The sequence below is a fragment of the Myotis daubentonii genome, chromosome 9 (genome assembly GCF_963259705.1).
Source record: "Myotis daubentonii chromosome 9, mMyoDau2.1, whole genome shotgun sequence".
In the NCBI taxonomy this organism is placed as follows: domain Eukaryota; kingdom Metazoa; phylum Chordata; class Mammalia; order Chiroptera; family Vespertilionidae; genus Myotis; species Myotis daubentonii.
Window position 1 is genome coordinate 71,639,727 of NC_081848.1, and position 19,516 is coordinate 71,659,242.

Consider the following 19,516-nt stretch of genomic DNA (forward strand, 5'->3'; position numbering starts at 1 on the left):
TTAGAAAGTGTCTGGTGCTCATTAGCACCCTCTAGAGTCAGTTATTATAGTCCAAATGAACCTGATCTTCAAACATAGCAATTCATTATTTAAAATAAAAGTGACAAAAGGTAAAGAATTTTTAAGAAACTAAATCACATTCGTATTATAATTTTCCGTCATAAATTTCAAAATGTCATTTAAAAGTCCACATATACTTTTTTAAAATGATTCATTTTGACAGTGTCTCTTTAAGAAATGTATGTTGTTCTATAAAAGATGGTTCAAGTGAAAGACATTATGCCTTTTAAAGTTTACTATGCAAGATTCTTGCTCAAAAACCTGTGTTGTTAAGGTTTTTTTAAGTCACATGTTTTTATTTCTAATTGTCCTCCAGATGCCTAAATTTTAAGATTCACTCTAAATGTAAAAAAATTTACATAACTCATACGCCATTAAAATAAGATATGGAAGGAAGCTTGTATTTCTTGAATATGAAGAAAATTTCAAATGGCAATTCACTGTAAGGACTGTAGGGCCGGGTTTTAGAGTTAAAAAAAAAAAAAGGAAGCCTGTGTGTACCATTTCTCTGATATCAACCACTAAATTCCTTTAGTGAAACTTATCTCTAAATTTCCACCAACACAAAAACTACCATCAAATCTCCTTTTATGTTTCCCCTTCAACAGGGTAATTTAGTTCTCCCTCCCTGGAAGGCAGACACAGAGAACACCGGCAGACACAATGTGCACATCATCATGGTACAGAATTCAGCACCCCGGACCCCTGACTCCATTCCCCAGCTCAGTGCTGCCACATGCACCAGCCCACATCCTGAGCATGTGCCTCTGCTGTGCTCACAGGGGCTCAGGCACATGCAGTCACTGTGCCCCCAGATGAAGCCCCGTGTTCACCAGACCACAGTCAGGCCTGCAGTCACAATACAAGACAGCAGCCCTTTCCACCCAAAAGAGAAGGGAGAAGTGGTCAACCACAATTTTCTGAGTGTTTTAAATATACATAGATATTGCAGCAAAATGTTTCTTGTTTACATCCACTAAATTATTTTTGGTGTTTTCTTTTGTCTCTTCAAAAATTAAAAAAGATAAAGTCATCATCTGAGTTCACTCTAGGGGAAAAAATCCAATTACTCCCTATTCTCCTCTTACTAGATTTGCCTAATGTTTCATAACTGAATACGTCATTAAAAAGGGGACAAAACGCAGCAAAGCATTGCAACAACTACTTTGTTAAAGGCAATTAAGTCAAAACACTGCTAATAATCCCTCTTCAGCTCTTCAACAAACTCACAAAGCGGAGGACTTATGCCTAACATTCTTGCTTATGAGGGGTGAAAACAAGCTCTTTCTTTTATGGAGAAAATAGTTACGCAGCTTGGACCTAACCTGGATCTGTTACATCCTCTCCTCTCTGCTGCTTGTTACCTGGGCTATTTCACTGCCCTGTGTTTTCTCCACTGGAGGGCACAGTTCGCTAAAAGAAAATTTGGTGAAACCATTTGTTCTGTTCTACAGTTCCAGAAAAAGGCTGGGTGAGAAAGGAGGGGAAGCTGCTATCATAAAGGATATTTCAGTAATATTTCTCAATTTCAGCTATCTCTGTTATCATGAAAATCATTATTAAAGATAATCACTAATTGGCTAAGAGTTAAGACAAAAAATAAAAATGTGTTCCAAACACCACAATCTATAAAGTATAAATAAAAGATGAGGTGGAAAGCAAAGAATAATTTTTTTAATGGTGGACACCTTAGGCATCCAATAACCTAAAGTGTGAGTCCAAACAGAAACTCTCCTTTAGTACAGTACCCACAAAACATTTTCACGAGAATGTGCTATTGAATTACCTGGTTCTTTTGCAATGATATAAATCCTGCCCAGCAAAAATAGCTCATTTTTATTTTCTATTTTTTGCATTATCATTTTAGAGATAATCCAACAGGGGATGCTATTCAGCAATTCATTCATAGCTGCCTTTTCTTTATAAACCTAATCAATCTTAAGGGTTTAGTGCAAAATGTTTTCAATATGGTTAGGAAAAAAAATTAGTAAAGAGACACATAAATACCGCATTTCTAGATAAATTAAATAAATGCAGTTTTCAGGGTAGCTTATAAAACAATCACCTCCTGTTTTAAGACTTGGTTTTGAATAAAACTATTAGGCTTCCACTTACCAGTAAGCTTTCTAAGCTTTTACTGTGTTGAAAGTAATGTGATGGAGGGCACCTCTCTATGGATATTACACAGGGCATTGTGTTTTATTAAGTCAACTGACAAGTTATTATAACTTAGTTTTTTGTTATAGATAGGCGCAGTTAATTTTTTTTTAAGTAGAAAATGGGGAAAAATAACTTAAGTGGGATTACACCTTCAAAAAGATCATCTAAACATGTATATTTAAACAAATTATTCATGTTCCTTTAAGTGATTTACCAAAGAAACCCAAAAGTCCCAGCTAGGGCTTCATAATTCAATGGCCTCCGGACCATCCCCTGCAGTCCTAAGAGAAGAAATAATTCCATTTGCCTGACAACACAATTGGTTGCTCCCAATTCTTTCCCTATTTATTTACATCATGGCTATCCACACGAAGAGTCTTCCAGGCAGAAGGGTAAGCTAGTACAAAGTGTGTGCTGTAGATGCATAAGGAACAGCAAGGAGGTCAGTAGGGCTGGAATAGAGAGAGGAAATTCCACTCAGGTCTGAGTTTAAAAGTCACCTGAGGAGAAAATCTTGCCTAACCATCCTATGCAAAACAGCAGAAGTAAAACTTCCTTTCCTTCTTCCTCTGTTATTCTCTAGTATCTACCTTGCTTTATTTTTCTTCTTAGTACATCTCACCACCAGACTTCCCAAGTATGAGTTTGCTTATTGTCCATCTTTTACTATTAAAATGAAAGCTCCATGAGAGCCAAGGCTGCCCATTGAATTCACTGTTACATTACAAAGAATCCGGAACACCAGAGGCAATCAAATGTTTGCTGAATAAAATAAATAAAAGAAAAATTATGGGTACATTACGAAGTATCTGGCACACAAAAGGTAATCAAATGTTTGCTGAATAAAATAAATAAAAGAAAAATTATGGGAGTCTGGAGAGAGCTCAAGAAGAAACGACACAACTTCGGTGATATTATACCTTATCCTTGAGCTATCCAAGATATCCGTCATATGCCTGACATGAGGTATAAATACCAATAAAGGGGCAAAATGGCAATGATATAAATAGCTCCCATTCAGTAGATTAGAATTAAATTATGGAGAGGAAGAGATTAACTTACACTTTTAATACAAACTAAACTTATAAGGTCCATTCTCTACTCACTTGTAGTTTTTAAAAAATGTTAAAATATTTAGAATTAGGCCAATCCACCTTAAGAAGTGGCAAAACATCTATCCACAATGAAAGATAACATACATCAAATTATGCCTCAATTCTATTTCTTTGATTATCTCCAGAAATTAACTCCTTTTCTACCTTTTCCTTGGTCTTATTTTGTTGCTTTGTTTAAAGAAAATGAAACCAAGGGCAAATATTGTGATGGGAATTAAGCTAAGCCGGTGGTGCCCCATCCATATCCACTCTGGCCATACCATTGGTGGAGAGTCCAAATGCATCTCTTGGCACAAGGATTTTCTCTGTAGCTGAAACCAGCAACACCCAAGCACACAGTGGATAGAAGTGCTATCAAATTAATGCTTCTCTCCACCAACAACCCAAACCAAGTAACTAATGGCTGTGGGTGTATAAATTCTGAGTATTCTGACCCCACGGGTGAAGTAACTCTGAAACTTAAATTCTGCATAGCTCCAGAGTTCTGCTGTGGGATTAGAATACAGTTGACCACAGCACTTGATAATGGCCCCTTTATTGGCTGAGTTCCCTTCCCTGTCTCCCTCCCTATGTCAAGCTTGAAAGTCTTCCAAATTATATCACAGTTGAAATGGCACTTCACTACCAATAATTCAACTATATCCTTACCATTTCACCTAGCCATGGTTTTTGTATATGTTAAAAATAAAGTTGAAGCTTAAGGTATTTCTTTAAAAAGAACACAATTAGTGCTTAAACTAGTTTAACTTTTAATTCAGAAACCAGCTTACAATAATAAAGTAGTAAAAAAAATCTGTTTTAGACACATTCTAAAATTGACATAATAAATAATCACATCAAAAGAGACTTAGGTGTTGATCACGACAAAGTTGCAACAGATCCCAAAATAAATCTCTGAAGCAATTTGAACTTCGCACAAAGGGTTTGATCAACTCATAGGGCAATTCTATTTCTAGGCTTCTGACTGAGAATGGAAGGGGGGAAAGCAATGTCTCATTTGTGTATAATGCTTTGTACTTTCTATAATGCTTCCAAAGACTATTCAGAGACTCTTAACATTTCTGAAGACAGAAAAAGTAAGTATTTTTAGACATATGTGATAGATCAAATAAACAGAATGGCTGACCAAAGATTCTGCAGCTAATAAATGTCAAAGGTAGGAAGGTGGAATATGAACTCGGGTCTTCTAATGGTCCAATACACTTCCTTGCTTTTCTGCCTAAAAAGGAAATAGCAAACATTTACTGAACTAAGGCACAAAGTGCTACACGGAATACACTCAAACCATTCAAAAATAATGTTCTCCCTTTCCTAAAATAGTACATGCTGAGGCTCCCAACTTTTCTATAGACCTGTATAATGTAGCATATAATTTATGACTACTATAAATGGTAGCTGAACCAAAGGACTCTGGTAAGGAACTTAGAACATTAGCTCAGCCTAATACTAATCTATAAAATTGCCTGACATTCACACAGAACCTGTCAAAAATGAACCTCATTATTTTCCTCCCAAAGCCTATTCCTTCTCTTTTTGTTTTTCCAATGTCAATGACTAGTGCCAGCACCTACCCAGACCTCACAGTCCTTGACTTTGCGACTCAACTCCATCACCCCACAACCCAGGACTTCCACCTCCTATCTCTCTCATCAACTCCCTGGATTACATCCACACCCACCACCCCCTTAATTAGCCACCATTGCTCAATCCCTGGCTTATCACCACCGCAGGTCTCTGTTGATCTCCCTGTCTCCTGGGTTGCCCTCTCCACATCCATTCTCCAAAATGCCAGAGTAAACTGTCCAAAATCTAAACGTAATCCTGACATATACCACTTAAAATCTTTCAGTTATTTCCCCCTGCCCTTAGGATAAACAAAACCCCCACCAATAGCCTCAAGGTCCTTTATGACTGCGCCCCTGCCCATTTCCCTATCTAGTCTTATCTCTTGCCTCTCTCCTCCCAAAGAATCTCAGCCCAAAGTTCCTGAATGTTTTCACTGGCCTCCAGAGCTCCACCTAAAGTGTTCCCTCTGCAGGAAATATTCTCCTGCCCTCCAAACCCCCTCACCTGTCCATCCCTAATTCATCAATGCAGTTTGCATAGTGGTTAACAGGATTTCAAATTTCAGATGCTCCTCCATTTACTAGTATGAGAGTTTGGGCAAATAGCTTTCTTTCAGCAAAAATGAGGCTTTTAATAGGACCTACCTTATTGGATTATGGGAGGAGTAAATGATTTTATTCAGGCAATTAGAAAAGTATCTGGTACATGGTAACCTTTTAAATACACATTGTATCTCATTACTATTATGAACATCATCATCTTCTTCTCCCCCACATGTTGGATTAAGTGTTACTTCTTTCAGAAAACCTACTCTAAACCCTTGGACTAGGTTAATGCTCCCATAGCTGGCTCATATTACATGTTTTGGAGCTGCTTATATAATGATCTATCTTCTCTGCTATACTAGTGGAGGAAAAGATCATGGCTTTTCTGCTCACCACTATATTCCAAACTCAGTACTATATCTGGAACACAGTCAGCACATCATGAACATTCACCTGCTGAATGGATGAGTGATCCCATTCCACTGTTTAATAACTACAAAGATCACTGAGCTGGTCAACTGAAATCTAAATTTCTTCTGGTTAAACTTAATCCCATTTCCTCCTTCCTCATCATTTGGGAGGACTTTTTAAAAAACTTAAGGAAAAAACTAATTGGAACATCCTCTTTTAAGTCTATTGGCTCTTTAAGAATCATCATCAATAAATCACATTAATTTCACAATAAAGATAAATTATTTAGATCCACCTATAAAAAAGCAGATTTAACACTTCCAGGTCAGGGCTTGCGCCGTTTCGGGCTCAATACTCAGTGTGGAGCATGCAGGATGCAGCCTGTCTCTCTCTGTCTCTCTCTTCCTCTCCCTTCTTCTCTCTCTAGTACAATAAAAGTCTTTACAAAAAAAAAAAAAAAAAAGCAGACTTAAAACTTTCTTTTCTCTAAGTGTAAAAAAATAAAATGAAATCTTCAGCTATCCTTTTATGGTCCTACTTAAACATAAAGCAAATAAAAATTTCTGTTATTTGCAGCTACCAAAAACCATTCTTATTCACCCTCAATCTTCAATTAGTAAAGACTAGAAATCCTGGATGTGCTGTTTGTGGTTCTCATTGCATAGAAACACGTTGAAGTTCCAAGTTTTCTTTTTTTTTTCCCTAATCTATTTAAAATGCACAAACACAGAACTAGTCTAAAATAAAATCTCTATGTAATTGTCAAAATTATAAGTAAATATTTAATACAGAAATCATTGGAGGTTTTAACACTATTATAAACCAAGCTCTGGTACCAAGAATAGATATCCAGTTAAAAAGCCTGCATGTAAAACCCACTGACTTCTTCTAGGACTAGCTTGACCTTAATACAGTGTTTCCCAAAATGCATGATCTTGAGAATTACCTTATTTGTTAAAAATACTTTCCCATGTTCTTTTCTTAGAGATTTTTATTCACTAGGTCTGTAGAGAAGCTATATACACTAATAAAAGAGAAACATGCAAATTGGTGTCACTCCACTACGCCCACCAGCCAATCAGAGTGACTATGCAAATTATCCCAACAAAGATGGCAGTTAATTTGCATACCCAGGCATGGAAGTGAAGACTGAAGACTGAAGGCTGAAGAAGGAAGAGGCTTCCACAGCAGCCACAGCAGAGAAGCCAAGCCTCACTCTAGCTGCAGTGGAGAAGCCTCGAGGCTTGGCTTCTCCACTGCAGCAGGACCCAAGGCCTGGGTCCTGGGTGCCAGAGGAAAACCGGTGCCAGTAGCCAGGGGAAGGAAAGCCTATTGCGCAAATCTTTGTGCAATGGGCTTTTGATATATATATATATATATATATATATATATATATATATATATATATATATATATATATGTTTTTATTGATTTTTAGAGAAGGGAGAAAAATAGAGAGATAGAAACACTAATGAGAAACATCAATTGGCTGCCTCCTGCAAGCCCCCTACTGGGGATCAAGCCTGCAACCTGGGCATGTGCCCTGACCAGGAATTGAATCAGTGTCCTCTTGGTTCATAGGCTGATGAGCTACACCGGCAGGGCAACCTAAATTTATATTTGTAACAAGCCCATCCAATTGTTTCTCATGATCCACCTACTTTGGATATTGCCAAGACATTAACAGACCTTTTTCACTTTCAGACATTTGAGGAACTCTTCAATTTATAAGCTCTGGCACAGGTATTCCAAATTGCCTCAGAATCATCCTTATCAGGAACTTTGGCAGGAAATTGGAAAGAACATGGAGCCTGGAGTTAGAAAACCTAGATTCAGTTTCTTCTGCCATTTACTAGCTGTGCAACCTTTATACTAGTCACTGGTCCTTGCACATTATGTGGAAAGAACAAAACCAACCCTAACCTGCTTCACCAGCTTGTGGAAATCATTTGAGAATACTTGTAAAAGCACTTTGTAAATTAAGATGTCATCGTCACAGTAAAATGTCATTAATTCAGCCTCTTCTAATTCATAATGTGTGAACATCGCTGTCTAACCTGCTGTGGTTTTTTCCACATTATCTATAAAGAGATCCTCACCTCCTTTCACATGACAGGCACTGATAGGTATTGGAACACACAGATAAGCAGCACCTTCCTGTTTCATAGCAAAATTATGAGACTGAATGGGCAAGATTAGGGGAGCTTATTTACTGTATTAGTTCTGTTTATGTGACAAGACTGGAGTTTCAGCTATCATTAAAGTAAGCTTGGCAATATTTCTACTGGAAGTTAGCTTGGTGGTGAGCTGTAAATGCCAGTCATTACAGTAAAGCCAATCTGGAGAATGAGTTTTCTACATGTAAGGAATGTTAAGGGAACTTTAAAACTGGCATCTACTGACTAAAAGATACCGTCTTTTCCTGGCCTCCTTGAGAAGCGTATACTAAAGCAATACAGTATTATTGCCTTGGCAATTCAGTGTCATCAGCATAATCTGTAGTTTGGGGTACAGGTAAGGCTGAGACTATAGGTAAGAGATATTGAATCAACCGACTTAACTTGTAGCACTATATTCAGTGAAAACGTTCCCCAGTCTTAATGTCCATGTACGAGTATACCAAGAGCATGGCATAATGGCAGCCTCAGGGGCTACAGAGGTACATGTCATTTCTTCAAACGTTCAGGTCTGTACAAAGAGGACTGTTTTTGCCCCATCCCAGTTGCAGGAATGTGTGACCAAGTCTAGTTCTGCCAGCATCTTCATTGTTACCACAGATCACCTCTGCTTGTCCTCCTCGCCAGTTTCCCATTCTTCATTCATCCCTGATGAATCTCTTCCACTCTGCTGTCAGCACATGCTGCTCATCACTCCTCCCACTGCTTTTAAGCAGTCTACCACAGATGCACCCCAGTGACATGCCTTGGCTAGCTGTTCTCTAGCTGAATGCATGAACTTGAGCAAGCCATTGCCTCTTCAAGCATACTTCCCTTAAAATAGTTCACCTGAAGAGGTCAGCTACAGCCCTCCCAGTTTTGTTAACCTATCATTATTCTCTTCTGCTTTCTAATGATTTTGCAATTTTCCTACTGACTATACTTTTGTAAAGATTGTCAACCAATTGTAGTATTCGTTTTTTTCCATGAAGCAATTAAACTATATGTTCAATGCTCTATGGTTAACTTTCTAGCACTTATTAATTATATACATTTACCTTTCAATGCCTTTACTACCAAAGAGATTTTCCAAGGAATTTGGTTCGATGTCTCTCTCCAACAATTCAAAAAAGTCTAAAGATTTTGCAAGGCTTGGTTTCATTTTATCATGTCTTCAAAACAAGAAAACTATATTTTGGTCAACATATCCTAGAATTTAACTTTTTTACTAATTCATCTCAGCCTTACCAATTAGCAATATTTTACTGAAACTTTAAATTGGAAGTCTTTCTTACAAAATGAAAATCTATTTGCAACAACTGTGTAAAGATCTGGGGATGAATAATAATATAGTACCAATATTCTTTTAATATTAAGATGAGTTGGTTTCCTATAACAATTTCCTGCCGAAACCGGTTTGGCTCAGTGGATAGAGCGTCGGCCTGCGGACTGAAAGGTCCCAGGTTCGATTCCGGTCAAGGGCATGTACCTTGGTTGTGGGCACATCCCTAATGGGAGGTGTGCAGGAGGCACCTGATTGATGTTTCTCTCTCATTGATGTTTCTAACTCTCTATCCTTCTCCCTTCCTCTCCGTAAAAAAATCAATAAAATATATATTTTAAAAAAAATTATTACTTTAAATGTATTGTTATCTCAATTTGACAGATGAGGAAACTGAGGCACACAGAAGTTAAGGTGATATTGCTTATAAACTGGCAGACCTGGGATTCAAAAGCAAGTAGTCTAGTTTCATAGTTTATACTATGAGAATTCTTTCCTGAAGTTATAGCCTGTATTGTTTCTAAGATTCATAATAACTTCAGAAAAGATAGAGAAGATAATTCCCCCAAATTACATTATCCTTTCATCTCAAAAATAGTGGAACACCTTACTTAATAGATATTTTCATTCATTCAACAAATATGTATTAAGACTATGTGCAGGCACTATTCTACGTGCTTAACATACTTAAGTGAATAAAAAAATAAACTAAAAAAAAAAACAGACCTTGCCTTTATGGGCTTCCATTCCAGTGGGCAGACAAATAAGAAACATCTAAATGAGGGAAGTGTACAGCATGGGAGATGGTGACAAAAGCTTTGACAAAAAGGACAAACAGAAAGGACAAAGAGATCACAAGTGGGATGCAAAAGAGAGGGTTGTGAATTTGAAGGTAGTAGGGAAGGTCTCAATGAGAAAGTGATATTTGAGCCAAGTTTGAAGTAAGAAGAGTGAGTCACATGGATATGTGGGGAAAGAGCATTCAGGAAGAGAGAATAGCCAAAGGCCCCAAGGCAGCAATGCCATGCCAAGTGTGTTAAGGGACTGAGTTCAAAGAAATGTGTTCAAGCAAGAAATGCTTGTGTTGAAAGGGAGAGTGAGAGGGAAAGCGGGCAGAGATGAGGTGAGACGTAAAAGAAGGCAGGAAGCAGGTGGTCGAAAGCCTTGTCAACCACATGAAGAATTTTGGTTTTAATCTCAACCTGATAAGAAGCCATTGGAGGGATCTGGGCAGGGGGATCACATGATCTAATGAGATTTTTAGGATCACTCTCGCTACTGTGTCAGAATCCATTGTAGAGGAGCCATGGTGGAATCAGAGAACAGGAGGCCTTTATTATATAGAGGCAAGAGATTTCAGTGGCTTATCCCAGAGTGGTAGAAGGAATTGTACTCTAGATATTTTGAAGTTATAGTCAATGGGATTTCCTAATAGACTATACTTGGGGCAAGAGAAGACTAAAAAAATCACTGGAAGGTTTTTATAAATGTAATTGAAAAGTTGCACATAACAAAATTTTTCTAAGTTTATCATATCTTAGGTTCACTAGGGAGAACCATACTTCAAGGAACCACTTAGTAAATCTTTCACAAAGCAAGGAATCCTCCCTGTAGTAGCACTAATCACCTCCTAACTGATCTGTTAATAACTTCAGATTTCCAATAGTAAGCCTGTTGAGTAAACTACATTATTTCTTGGTTTCAACAATTCCTTTTCATCAAATAAGACTAATTTGTACCAATAAAAGATTTTCTTAACTATGTTACTTGGTATCCATAAAAACACTGAGGACTACCCTAGAACCTCATTTACATCTCATTTCCTTGTCATCATAATCCTGAAAAAGAATCAGCTCCATTTAATAGATGAAGAACGTTATGCTCAAAGACTAATGATCTTTGGCCAAAGTCAAACAGCTTAGTAAACAGCAAAGTTGACTCTTGCTGCACTGACTCCAAAGCCAATCTTCCTGTTGCCACTACTGTTCCCCAGTATAATATTATTGAGAAGCAGTAATTGTTCAAAATCTTGTTTCCTAACCTCCCCTTCTTTTCCCCACTGACTAGGTCATTTAAATGGAAATAACAACACTTAATGGTGGTAAAGATAATTCTTCAGAAACTTGATCATCTCCCTGGAATTGTCAGTAGAAATTTGACAAATGCGCTGTTTCACTAGACAAAATGAATACATAAAACAAAGCATTCCCTCTGATATGGATTTGTGACAGGCTTCTCAACTATCACACCAGTGACCTTGAGAAAGCAATCACCCAGTTTCAGGGTTCATTTAACTGCCCTAAATTCCCAGTAAGCCTGGAACTTTCCCACATCACAGGTTAGATTTTTCCCCCAGGGAGAAAGAGTTTCTGAGAGATGATATAACCAGGAAGTGCACAAAAGTGGCATCCCTTACTATAAAGTGTGAACTTATTTTTTAAAGGCAATTTTAACTGAGATTATCTGAATAACTTGTACTGGTCTATCTTTGTGGCAGTGCAACTTCAGGAAGATCACAGAAACAAGGAATTCGGTTTCAAGTTGCACTTCGACATTACCCTCAATTGTTTCCCATGTTCTTAGGGGTCATTAAACAGCCTGTGTGCTGGCCCCTTCTCCCCTCTCCACACCCATCTGCCGGAAGCCGGTCCATCCTTGCTGCTTGAAACAGTCGCTGCAGAGAAGAAACATCTGCACAGTATATGTTTCAAGGGACCTGGAGTATATGGCATACTGTTCTTAATATGTTTGCTCACCTTCTTGGTGCTATGTGTTTTAACCAAGGTCACCTCTCCGAGAAAGGTTGTTTCCCCAGGTAGGGATTTTTCCCTGAAGTTAGGGAGGGAATAAAACCCCTTAACTAAATGCAGGTGGGTAGTTAATCACTTTACCTACGAACAATCACCCTTAAGCTACATAATCTTTACTCCCTGAAATGGAGATAAGAAACGCCCTAACCTTTCGAATAGAAATTGACAGGATTAAAGTCAACTGGTATAAATACAGATGTAACAAGACAATAAAAGACAAACAGAACTTGGCTGGAGATCCTGGCTAGGCTGCTGATCAACTGAACGCTGTCTCCGTATCATTCCTTCTTTGCAGACTCCATCCACACCTTGGGGAAACCCTGGACCTGCTGGGGCTGACCTCCAACACCCATCTTACTCATGTCCATTCTTTCTCAGCTTCAGTCACTATGCCTTGTTTTACCATGGCCTGCACTATTTCTGTGATGTGAGCCAAACATTTGAAAGGAATTCCTGGTATCATTATTTCAACTAATAAGACTGAGACTTTCTCAGTCCAATCCAATCAGACCTGCACACCTATATCTCCATTAGCATTTTCACCAGCCAATCAGGACAATGCTTTTTAGACCAAACTGTGAAGATTTGGTGTCCTCATTTGCATAAGGACAGACCAATCAGGGACCAAGATTGGGCATTTGTCTCTATATAGGTCAGCTCCACTCTGGCTCATAACACACACTTTCCCTCTCCACCAAAGACTGAAGACTGTGTTTTCCCAGCTGTAGCTGAAACACCAAAGATATCTCACAGATTTCAGCAGAACTGTCTAGCAGGAGGGAGGCCTCGCCCTAGGGCCACCTCCCACAGCCATGTGTTCAGTAGCTCAGTATCACAGTTGAGATGTTTGCACTAAATAGTTTCCTTCTTCATTAACACCCCAAATTGGGGATTCCTGCTGGCATTGAATTGGCACCAATGACCAATGGTTGACAATATAAATATATGTTATAATATATAATAATATATATAATAATAACAAGTTATTACGCAGTTAATGTGCCAGGCACTGCACTATCTATTCTACATAAAATAAGTGTTCTCTTCTCATTTACCCTTCACAATAATCCTATGAAACAGGCACTAGTATTATTCTCATTTTGGGAGAGATTTACTACCTGACTCAATGTTAATAAGTACAGGACCTAGAATTCAAGTCTAGGTTTGAGTCTCCAAGGCCTCAAGTTTGACCTCCAAATAGGAAACTGGACATTGCACAGAAAGGAAGGAGAAGAACAGAAAAAGTGGGGATGGGGGGAGACAATGGGGACTGGTGGGAGGGCGTGTGGGTGAAGGAGATATTCTAGTACAGAGGACAGAGGCTGAATTTCTAATTCCAGGAAACCTTCCTCCTCAGTTTTTCCTCCTAGTAAGATCATGCTTTTATTTATTTATTTATTTATTTATTCCTCACCCAAGGACATGCTTAGAGGGAGGGAGGGAGGGAGGGAGGGAGGGAGGGAGAGAGAGAGAGAGAGAGAAACATCAATCGATTGCCTTCTGCACATGCCCCAATGGAGGACCAAACCCGCAACCCAGGTATGTACCCTAACCGGGAATCAAACCGACAACCTTTCAGTGCACAGGATAACACTCAACCAACTGAGTCACTCCAGCCAGGCAAGGCATGCTTTTAGGTCTGATTCTCCAGCTGCATCTGCTGCTTCTTACACGGTTCTAGCACTAGTGCTCTAAGGGCACCCTGCTAACTCCCATCTGGAGATCTTGTTCCATTTAGGCCCATGGACTCTGTTTTCAGAGATAAAGTACAAATGAATAAATATCTTTCAGAATTTTTATAACTAAATTCATTTATTTCTGTGCCCTCCTACAGCTGTCTACTTTTTGAAAACAAAACAAACAAAAAAACAACAGTTTTAAAAAACAGACAAACAATAAAAAAAAACCTCTACTATGATCAACATTAGCTCACCAGCAAGAACAGGTACCCTAGAGTTTCCCGAATGTCAACAGGGAACACATTACATTTACCACGATGGACCTCCAGAGTCGCTAAATCTATTTGAGAATGCCAGAGTGATAAACAGAAAACAGCATCAAGGTCAGTTGAGCCATATACTGAGCACCTGAGTGCCTTTCCAAGTTTTCTCAGGCAGCAACAAGATTCATGGTTGCAAATCTGAAGAAAATCCTGACCTACTTGATTTTAAAATCAAGTAGCTATTTTGCAATACTTCCAGAAACACCAAACATGTGCAAACTTGAAAGTGTGCCTTCAATCAAAAAGCAATAAAGTTTCTAGGTATAAAGGAATCCACCTCCACATACTATGCAATCTGTAAGCTAATCACCAATACACACAGCATGTAGATGTTGCAGAATAGACAACTTGATTTCAAATCCTGATTCTGTAACCCACTAGCTATGAAACTGAAGACAAGGGATGTCATTAACCTAAGTCTCCATTTCCTCCTCTGGGAATAATGCAATATAGTTCAAAGAGAGAGTAAAGATAATCTATGTTTTCAAGCCTCAACCAGAGCACCAATATACTCAATGGTGAAAAAATGAAATCTTTACCTGTAAGATCAGGAGCAAGATAAGTAAGCCCACTCTTGCCACTGTTATTCAATATAGAGGCCAGGTGCATGAAATTCACGGGAGCAGGCCTAAGCCAGCAGGCAGAATCCCTCTCGCAGTCCGGGACCCCTCACTCCTTGCACCCCAACTGCTCACTGATCCTTACCCACTAGGCTCACTGCTCCTTAGCGCTGCCACAGAGGTGGGAGAGGATCCCGCCACCGCCCACTGCACTCGCCAGCCGTGAGCCTGGCTTCTGGCTGAGTGGCGTTACCCCTGTGGGAGCACACTGACCACCAGGAGGCAGCTCCTGTGTTGAGCATCTGCCCCCGGGTGGTCAGTGCACATCATAGTGACCGGTCATTCTGGTCATTCCGCCACAACAGTCACTTAGGCTTTTATTGTACAGATTTTATAGATAATACTGGAAGTCTTAGCCAGAGCAATTAGGGAAGAAAAAAGAAATAAAAGATATCTAAGTTGGGAATGAAGAAGTAAAACTGCCACTTTTTGCAGATGGCATGATTCTTTATATAGAAAACCCTAAAGACTCCAACAAAAAACTTTTAGAAAAACAAAAAATACCATAAAGTTGCAAGATATAAAATCAATGTACAAAATCCAATGTGTTCCTTCATACCAGTGGTTCTCAACCTTCCTAATGCCGCGACCCTTTAATATAGTTCCTCATGTTGTGGTGACCCCCAATTTCATTGTTACAAATTGAACATAATGAAATCTCAGAAAAAGAAAGAAAAAAAAACATTTCCTTTTGCAATTACAACAAATAGAATAAAACACCTAGAAATAAACTTAACAAAGGATGTGAAGGACCTATATACTGACTACTACAAGACATTATTAAAAGAAAGTGAAAAAGACACAAAGAAATGGAAAGATACTCCATGTTCATGAGTTAGAAGAATCAACATGGTTAAAATGGCCATATTACCCAAAGCAACACACAGATCTAATGCAATCGCCATCAAAAATTACAATGGCATTTTTTTTAAAGAAAAGAAAAAAAGTCATCAGATATGTATGGAAACACAAGACTCCGAATAGTCAAAGCAATTCTGAGAAAAAGCACTTAAAATGAACCTTGAAATATGTGCTAAAGAAGCCAGTCACAAGAGGACAAATATTGTATGATTCCATGTATATGAAATATCCAGAATAGATAAATGTATACAGAAAGTAAATTAGAGGTTGCCTAGGACTCAAGGGGTTTGGGGTTCGGGGCTGACAGCTAATGGGTACAGGGTTTCTTTTAAGGAGGATGAAAATGTTCTAAAATTAGACTGTAATGATGATTGTACAACTCTGTAACTATGATAAAAATCTTGACTTGTATTTTAAATGGGTTTAAGTGTATGGTATATGAATTATATCTCAATAAAGATATTTTAAAAATCTAACCCATTAACTGATTAGTGATCCTTTTTCTTTCCTTCCTAGAGAAATATCCTCTCCATTAAAAACTAAAAAGAGCTCAGAGTGCTATCTTGGGTTTGAAGCTATAAAATATCTTGGCTTTGGAAATATGCTTACATCTCTTTGCATCCATCTTCTCCACTTGATTTCAAATATCAATCATTTTTATGAACTCCAATGAATGCAAAATATTTATTCCAGGATAAACGCAAAATGTATCTACGCTCAAACTAAATCCTACAGATTACATTCTCTATTGCTCCCCAACAATAACTGTTCTCTGTTTTAGCACAAACTGACCACCTTCGTTAACAATCTTCTTTTGAGTACTTGCTACAGTGACTTTCAAACAACTAAAGCTCCACTTTCACAGGATCTCTTTGTTCTCCTAAGAAATACAGGGAGTATGGCATCAAATGACAGCCCAAACAATCTTTCCCTGTTAGAACTGGCTGAACCCATCTGCTAAGGGCCTAACGACATCAGCATTATTCACTTGAGTGGGAATGTTACAGGAGCAACCTAGAGAAGAGATAATCTTGCTCTTGGTTAGAAGATAAAGGAGACAAATTCGAATATGAGCCAACCAATGGCTCATATTCTTTTAATAATGTCTTAAAAACCTAATTAGACTAAGAAATCTGTTGTCTGGAATATTTTTACTGATTGCAAAGGGAACCTGTATTTCAGGAGTTTTCCAAACTTTTTTTAAAATATATTTTTATTGATTCCAAGAGAGGATGGGAGAGGAAGAGAGAGATAGAACCATCAATGATGAGAGAGAATCATTGACAGGCTGCCTCCTGCACGGCCCACACTGGGGATTAAGCTGGCAACCCGGGCATAGGCCCTGACTGGGAATAGAACCATGACCTCCTAGTTCGTAGATCAATGCTCAACTACTGAGACACCCCAGCTGGGCCAAGCTTTTGTTTTTAAGTTTAGAAGAGCTTATATCTGATCAACATGCCAGTTACTGTGGGAAAATACAGAAAAATGCCTCTCAGAATCTAAAATACGAGGAGAAATTAAACATAGTCACTGAAGAGACTTAAGAATAACAAGGATAAAAATATACTATCAGCCAGAACCGGTTTGGCTCAGTGGATAGAGCGTCAGCCTGCAGACTCAAGGGTCCCGGGTTTGATTCTGATCAGGGGCATGTGCCTTGGTTGCGGGCACATCCCCAGTGGGGGGCATGCAGGAGGCGGCTGATCAATGTTTCTCTCTCACTGATGTTTCTGGCTCTCTATTCCTCTCCCTTCCTCTCTGTAAAAAATCAATAAAATATATTTTAAAAAAATATATACTATCAACTCAATGAACATTCTATATAATAAAAGCCTAATATGCTAAGTGTCCGGTTGTCCGTTCAACCAATCAAAGCGTAATATGTTGATGATATGCTAAGGTCGTTCAACCGCTCACTATGATATGCACTGACCACCAGGGGGCAGACAGTCAACCAGTCAACCAGTGACTATGACATGCACTGTCCACCAGGGGACAGACACTCTGACTGATAGGTTAGCTTGCTGCTAGGGTCCAGCCGATCGGGACTGAGCAAGACGGGCTGGATCCGCCCTGGAACCCTCCCTGATCGTGCACCAGTGGGGTCCCTCGGCCTGGCCTGCACCCTCTTGCAACCCGGGACCCCTTGGGGGATGTCGGAGAGCCGGTTTCGGCCCGATCCTGCAGGCCAGGCCAGGCCGAAGGTCCCCACTGGTGCACGAATTCATGCACTGGGCCTCTAGTTACTATATAATACTTAAAATATTGACTTGATTATGGAGAGGAAGATGTTAAATGAACACTAGTTCTAGAAAGTAGGTGATGCCTCCTTAATACTGCCTGCTACTTGCTTTTATTTAAAGAAGGGTGCACAGGTCCAAGTAAGCAAGTCTGTAAGGGAGAAAACTTATTTGTACTATTTACCAATTAAGTCTAAACTCCTAATCTTGGTTGAACAAATTACCTGTTTTTTAAGCACAATTTAACTCTATTTCTTCAAGTGTCATCTCTGCTGGTTTGTTCTTCAAATTATTTAAGTTCACCCCTCCAACTGATACAAAGAACTGGTTTCTACTCTTAATAATGTTGTTTCTTAAGATTTCCTGAATTTGGAGTGATAAAGTACTTTAGGATCCAGAACACAACTTATAAGTAATGTTACAAATAATTTGGTCATTTCTTCTGCTTAAGTATTTTAAAAAGAGAGATTTTCCAACAATTCAGGGTAAACTTAACAATATTTCACTTTACGACACTATGATCCACTCTGCTATATTCCAGTTCAAATTTCATTTCTAAATCTTTTAGACATTTCCCTTAATTTATCAAAAATCCTTCCTCTGGGATCAAATCTTTTCAATACAAATATTACTCATCAAATGACAATGTCACATCACTTGACTTCTACTGTGAACTCATATAGATGACTTAGGCCATTTGAGTTCTCAGCCACAATGGTCAATTATAGATATTTTTTTAAAGCTATTAACATTAATCTTTGCTTACAAATTACAGAACTTCATCTTGATATATGATTTCTTAAGACACTGGAATCTTGTGTAACTATTTCAAAAGTCCACAATCAAGTTCTCTGAACCTCACAATCAAGAACTTGGGCAGGCTAATTGTGAAATTATAATCTTGATTATAAACAAGTTGAGCACTGGACTTGTACTTTCAATGATTATTTTTTTTAAAGTGATTTTTAAAAATTAGTCCTATGCCAAAACCGGTTTGGCTCAGTGGATGGAGCGTTGGCCTGCGGACTGAGAGGTCCCAGGTTCGATTCCGGTCAAGGGCATGTGCCTGGGTTGCGGGCATATCCCCAGTGGGAGATGTGCAGGAGGCAGCTGATCGATGTTTCTCTCTCATCGATGTTTCTAGCTCTCTATCTCTCTCCCTTCCTCTCTGTAAAAAATCAATAAAATATATTAAAAAATAAATAAATAAATAAAAATAAAAATTAGTCCTATGTTAATAGCTTCTTCACATAGTGGACAGAGCTCTCACATATATATTCCTATTTGAGATGTTTTCTTTATGTTGCCACCCCAAAAGGTTATTTAAATGTATTTGAATGAGAGAATATGGAGTAACATTATTTGTGTACCTTACTTGAACCTAGTCTGATAGCAACTTCTAAACACTCCAGAATTCAATAAAATTCTTGGTGAAGTGAACATTCAATTATAAAGCAGCAGAATAATCACATCAGAGAATGACTACAACATATCACTTGGTTTAAAAAAAAAAACACGCTAAAAGAAACGAAAAGATAACAAAAAAAGTAGAATAAGAAAAAAAAAGCAAGCACAAGCCTTTCCTGCAGGCAATAGTCTCAGCTTCTCCAATCTGACTTTCCTCTTCCATTTTCAAAATCCTCCGACTGGATGGAACAAGGTCCATTTGTTTCGCTCACTCTTTG

At 38.5% G+C, this 19,516-nt stretch overlaps 1 protein-coding gene across 1 annotated transcript in view; it reads right to left on the reverse strand.

Moving 5' to 3' along the window:
* Positions 1-19,516, reverse strand: part of HSD17B12 (hydroxysteroid 17-beta dehydrogenase 12) — a 124,022-nt gene that overhangs the window by 103,490 nt on the left and 1,016 nt on the right. The gene's annotated exons all lie outside the window — the stretch shown is intronic.